The sequence below is a fragment of the Megascapheus bottae genome, chromosome X (assembly GCF_031878675.1).
Source record: "Megascapheus bottae isolate mThoBot1 chromosome X, mThoBot2.hap1, whole genome shotgun sequence".
Lineage (NCBI taxonomy): Eukaryota > Metazoa > Chordata > Mammalia > Rodentia > Geomyidae > Megascapheus > Megascapheus bottae.
The window spans coordinates 8,982,955-8,990,056 of NC_143547.1; positions in this window are offsets into that span (position 1 = coordinate 8,982,955).

Below are 7,102 nucleotides of genomic sequence, written 5' to 3' on the forward strand. Positions count from 1 at the left end.
TGCCACAGATGGCAATAGATTTTAACTTAAATTGCCAAATTTAACCCCATGGGCTGGGGTTGGACTTTCTTAAATTCCAATCTCTAAAAATGCTCCAAAACAACTTCCTAATATTAAAACTGCAGATGCCTTCAAATATAGTGTTATTCTTGTGGAGATTCGGGAGGTTAAGTATTAAAATTCTTGAGTTTTTTTTATTTGGATGTTATTGTTAGGGTTATGTACAGAGGGGTTACAGTTACATCCGTAAGGTAGTGAGTACCTTTCTCATCAAGCATTGTTACCCCCTCCACATTTTCTCCCACTTTCCCTCCCCTCAAAAATTCTTGGTTTGAATGTCAAAAAATCATTATAATACACTTTACATCAAATCTTCTTTTACAATGTGTGTTACATGAATTGGATTTTGTGAGAAGGAACTTTGGAGATCCTTTCCCCAAATCTTGTCCCTTTTTTTCCAATGTCTCCCAGTTTTCCTTTGAAACAAATGTGACAAATGAGCCCGGAGAGAATCTAGTTTGTCTGCATGACTTGGATATTGAATTACCAAGTCTGGACATGAATCCACAGCTCCCTCCCTACTATATTATGTGACCTTGTGTATGATAAAAATAAGAGAGTGCAACACACTTCATTTAAACTTCATTCAGGATGATAAAGCACATTTATCATGGTATCAACCATTTCAGTGTGATCTTGTATACAACGTATTTTTTGTGTGCCAGTCCTGGGGCTTGAACTTGGGGCCTGAGTACTGTCTCTGAGCTCTGTTTTGCTCAAGGCTAACATTCTACCACTTGAGCCACAGCTCCACTTCTGGATTTGGGTGTTTAATTGGAGATAAGAGCCTTTCAGATCTTTCTGCCTGGGCTAACTCTGAACTAAGATCCTCAGATCTCAGCCTCTTGAGTAGCTAGGGTTGCAGCCAGGAGCCACCAATAACTGGCTTGGGTAGCATATTTTTTGGCCCAGAAACTCAGTCACAACCCATTAGTACTATCTTTCACCATACATTCAGGTTGAATCCCAAATATCACACAAAAGACTAAGGATGCTATAAGAAAATTTAATCCCTTAATATCATGATTTTCTATGAAAATCATGTTTTTACTGCTGGCCTAACATGACAACCTAAAATGTTTTTCCAGTGAAGATATGATGGATTGTGTTCACTTAAAGGCATTTCTTATGTTCCATGTCTTTAATTGGTAAAACTAGTTTAGAAAGTGTTTCTGTCACTCCAAGAAAATAATCATCCTTTGAGTCATGTTTAAGTAATGTGAGTAATTTAACTTGTGGTAGATGTGGATTTTAAACTGGTTTCTTAGTCCATTCAATCTGTTCAAACAAAATATCTTAGAGGAGATAATTTATAAACACTAGAGATATATTGCTCACAATTCTAGAAAATGAGGAGTCCAAGAGCAAGGCACTAGCAGATTTATATCTTGTTAAGGTTTCCAGCTTCCTAAATAGTGCCTGATTGCCATATGCTCACATGAAAGAGGGCAGAAGCCTAATGGGCTCCATGAGGACTCAGATAAGGTCATTGACCTTATTCATGAAGGCACGGCCTTCATAGCTAATCATTTTCCAGAGGCCACACTTCTAAACACTATTACATTGGACAATATATTTAAAAAGTTGGAGGACATAATAATCAAGCCTTAGCTGTTTGTTAGTCTTGGTATCTGGAGCTTCTGTCGTGGTCTTTGGTATAAAAAAATGTCAGACTGAACAGATGCAAGGAAGGAGCAAAAGATTATTAAAGTGAATTTAATTGGGACATTTACTTCCATCCTTCCCTGTGAACACTCCTTCCTTCACACAGCTGGGGTTTTAACACACATTCTGGTAAGACCAGCAGTGACTACTGGTGGCTCCAGATGGATAGACTGGATAGAGTGGGCACTACTGAAAAGGGCTTGCTACCTAGCCCACCCATACTGTTTCCCTCATGCTCTAGCCCTTTGACCATACAAAACCTACATCATTCATAAGCACTTGTAAGATTGTGTATACCCAGGGCCCCAAGGGCCCCAGGATCCCTTTCATACTCCAGTTTATATGGCCCAGCTTCTGCCTAAATGCTAGCTCCTCATCCCAAAATACCATTTGAAACCCTTCAGTTTACCCTGCAGCTCTCACCCATTTTCAGAACTGTAAATATTTATCAACAATGCCATGCTTGTATCCACAGCTCTGTGACAAATACTAGAACTAAGGCTTTGCAAACACCCACATTGAACCCAAATCAGTGCAGCATGCTAATCAGCAGGGCACTTCCACACTCGTGGAAATAGCCATTCTGGATGAAATTTAAAGTCCTTGGCTCTCATCTCTAAAGTAATTGCACATGATTTCCTTTAAATCCCAGACTACAAACTCCTATGTGTAATAGACATATTTTATTTTTATTTTTTGCTGGTCCTAGGGCTTGAACTCTGACCCTAGGGACTGTACCTGAGGTTTGTGCTCAAGGATAGTATTCTACCACTTGAGTCACAGCTCCACCTTTGGCTTTTTTTGTAGTTTATTTGAGATAAGAGTCTCATAGGGTTTCTTGTCCAGGCTGGCTTTGAACTGTGATTACCAGTCTTTCTATTTCCTTACAAATGGGGTGATGTCATTCTTTCTGATGGCAGCATAGAATTCCATTGTGTTCAAATACCACATCTTGTTGATCCACTCATCAACTGAGGGGCATCTGGATTGGTTCCATATCTTTGCTATGGTAAATAGTGCTGCAATGAACATTGTTGTGCAAGTGGCTTTAGTATATCCTCGTTTCTGGACCATTGGATAAATACCAAGTAGTGGGAACTGCTGGGTCATAGGGGAGATCTATGTTTAATCTTTTGAGAAATCGCCATACTGCTTTCCATAGTGGTTGAACTAGTTTACACTCCCACCAACAGCTAACACTATTCTTTATGTATGTGAAATTCATTGGTAACTTGCAGTTCACATGCTGTGTGTGTGTGTGTGTGAGAGAGAGACAGAGACAGAGACAGAGACAGAGACAGAGACAGAGATTTAATCTTTAGTGATATTGTTTGTTATTCTACCCCAATTGTTGGCTTTGGAGTCAGATCTAGGCTCCAAGATCTATCCATGTGAACATAAAATGAGTGGCTTAAATTTTGTTTTATTTTTTGAATTGAGCAAGTAATTCTACATTCTAGAATTATTGAAATAAAATTTTCTGTGAGTATAGTTTGCACATATTTACACAAGAAAAGTTTTTTTTTAATTGAAGAGAAGTTATTTTTCTCCATCCCTTGAGTAAAACCTGAAAATGCAATGTCTCAGAACTCAACTAGGACATTGATGCTGGTCATCTTGCTGACAGAGACTTACAGCTCTTGTGGTACACTTTTTTTTGTAGTCATGGGGTTTCAACTCAGGACTTCACACTTACTAGACAGGTGTTCCTCTGCTTGAGCCCTACATTATTATAATTTTAAAATAAGGTCTCATTTTTTTCCAACACTGTCCTGGACCTCAGTCCCCCTATTTATACTTCCCACTGTAGTTGAAATGCTAAACCCATGACACTATTCTTAGCTTTTCCTATAGAAAAGGGACTCTCAAGAACTTTTTTGCCAAGCTTGGCCTGGAACTATGAACATTCTGATCTCAGCCTGCTGAAGAGCTGGAATTAACAGATCTAAGCCACTAACTTATCATTCTTTCTCTTTGTATAAAGCCACTAGTACTGACTCTTATAGCTCCATTCTGATAACAATGTAATCCTAATCAACTCCCAAAGACCCCACCTATGGACACCATAGATTAAATTCCCACACTCTTAATACCTCACAATGATAATTTAATTTCAATACATGAATACCCAAACCAGAGTCGGGGAGGGGGAAGCCCACTAATTTCAAAGGTATATAGGAAAACTGGCATCCATTGAAAGGTCAGTAAGCAGAGGAACAATTCAATTATACCACACTGGGTATTATTCCACTGTTCCACCAGTCCAGCATGCCAGGTGAAAGGGTATGCACATTTGCTCCTTGCAATGCTCTACATGTGGCAGTTTTAGGGTCTAAAAGTAGAAGCTTCCTGGGGATAAGTGCCTTTGACAGAAAGGGGAAAGCTTCTGATACAGTACGTAAGTAGTAGTAGCAGTAGCTCCAGTTCTTGAGCTAATGCAGATTTGCTAAGTCAGATTTCTTTACCTTCCATTAAGTGGGGCGGAACTTGTCCCTCAAAGGCATCCAGATAGCTGTTCTGTCACTGGCTTTGATGCATTTAATGGAGAGACAGAATTTCTCATATGTGCTAAATATCTATACTAGGTATCTAGACAACAAATATCCGCTACCAAATGGGAAATGAAAGATGGTTCCCACTTGGAAAGTCATCACCAATTATGTGGAAACACAAGATTTCCCACAAGATCTTGCCCAAATGGCAGCCTGTCTGATTTCTCCCTTCCATTTGTAGCTGGAAGCAACTTATCCATTGCTATCCAGCTACATTGACTTCCAACTCTAACATTCTTAGGAAATGACATCAGTGATAGATTCTGAGAGTCATTCCCAACTTCTTGGTGGTCTTTCCTGACAATGTACCACAGCCTCGTATTCTTTTAGGAATTGGTTACAAGAAAATAATGGCCATACCACCATCTTTCATCTGCTGGCATAAATCTGTTGTTCCTTTGATTTGAATGCTGAGATTTTACGGAATATTTGCTTTGATGCATTTTATTTGTTTTTTAACTGATTTACTTTTCCACAATGTTAAACTTAGAAATATGCATAAGGGATTTTTATCAAGGCTGATAAAATCTTCTCAAGACAAAAGCTTTCACAGGGATCTCAGTGGCCTTCCAAAAAAAGAATCGACTTGGGTTTTCTCTTCTCAAAAGAACTCCTTTCATGATAAGCTTAACATTTCTTCAAACAAAATGTTACAATACCAGAAACTTCCAAGCTGACATTTACTTAGTTTTTACAAGAGGAATATTTAGAATTTACACAAGGCTTACATTTGAACATCTTGAAGTTTTATAGGTATAAATCTTAAAGGGTAACACACACAGTCAGACCAAAGGAGGGTACCAAGAAGGGAGGAACACAAAGGCATAATTCACTTGAATATTTAAAACACTATCTAAATGAATTCCAAGAAACAGAAATATGTTATGTTGTTAAAAAGAAAATGTGAAAACCACTGCATTTTGACATGTAAACAAGTGTTTCCATATGAAAAGTTCTAAGTCAGTACCCCCAGATCCTTGGAAATTTCACAGAATTCTCACCCTCCAGGTGGCCACCTGCTTGCCAAGGGAAATGTGATTCACCAGTGAGAAGTGAGACTTGTTAGAAGTCAATTATTTACATCCCTTGTTCATAAAACTTCATTGGACTTCCTCAGGAATTTAGCATGAGTACTTTAAAAAGGCTGTGTTAGATATGTTCATTGCTGCACTATTCACAGTAGCCAAGCGATGGAAACAACACAGATGCCCCACTACAGATGAATGGATACAAAAAAATGTGGTACATATATGCAATGAAATTCTGCATAGCCACCAGACAAGATAAAATAATGGCATTCACTGGGAAGTGGATGGAACTAGGGAGAATCAAATTGAATAAGCCAAGACCAAAGGAACAAAAGGCACATGGTCTCCTTGATATGTGGACATTAGATCCAAACAGTACAAGAGCAATGACTCAATACTTGGGTACTCAAGGTCATTGAAATGAACTTGGAGATATAAATATAACTATATAGACATACAAGGCTATGATGGAATATATATTCTATAGACCCAACAATATATTATATAGATTAGTATGTATCTATGACATACAAAGACAACTTAATTTTAATTTTGTTCTTTATGTGCCAGTGATTGCATATGGAGATTCCATTTTTGAATACTTGTTTGCTAAACTTGACATTTGAGATATGATGTAAAAAATCAGTGTTAATAAAAATCTTTTTTTTTTCTTTTTGCCAGTCCTGGGCCTTGAACTCAGGGCCTGAGCACTATCCTTGTGCTTTCTCAAGGCTAGAGCTCTACCATTTGAGCTACAGGCCACGTCCAGCTTTTTCTATGTATGTAATACCGAGGAATTAAACCTGGGTCTTCATGCATTCTAGGCACTCTACCACTAGGCCATGCTCCTGGCCCACAATAAAAATCTTTTAATTAAAAAAAGCTCAGAGACAGCATCTATGCCCCAGAGTCCAAGCCCCACAACCCCCAAAAATGTTTAAAGTATTTATGGTGCATGCTTCATTGAGTTCACAGATGTATGTTGTAGGATTTCACTGTGATATTTCCAAAGCAGCATCAATCTCTCCCAACGAAACTCATCCCCTCTGTCCTTTTCCTTAGCCTCTCTCATTCATCCTCATTCACTCCATTTACTCACTTCTCATTGGTATCAGTTGCAATAAGGTATTTTACCAGTGGATACATGCTCTGTCACATATGTATTAATGCTTAAAATGTTTAGCTCATTTGCATCAGGTAAGTGGTGTTGTCCAACTAAATATCTGGGCCACATGTGTGAACTGTTTCCAGATGTGGAGGGAACCAGTTTTAATTTTTAATGCATAAAAATGAATAATGTGATAATTTATTACTTGATGTAATAAATTAAATTGACACAATGTGTTTAGAGAAACCCCCCCACAAAAAGGCTGTGCTAAACTCATACCAGTGGCTTACACCTATAACTTTCGCTAATCAGAGAGCTAAGCTCTGAAAAATCGAACTTTGAAATCAACACAGACTGACCAAACTTTGACACTCTTATCTCTCTCTCCAATGTGTCAGCAAAAATTTGAAACTGTGGCTCAAGTGGTGGAGAGTTAGCCATAAATTAAATGTTAGATTGTAAGTATGAGGTCCATAGTTCAAGCTTTAGTACTGGCACACACACACACACACACACACACACACACACACACACAGATGGTGCAGTGGGCTCACTCTCAGTACATTTTTCACAAAAAGTATTGCTTTTTAGCCTCTCCTTTCTGATGGTTCTAAGTTCACAGTTGTCCTTTGGGAAAAAAATGAGATCAAAAGCTCCTGTGTCTTCTGTAACACCCAAAACTGCTCTTG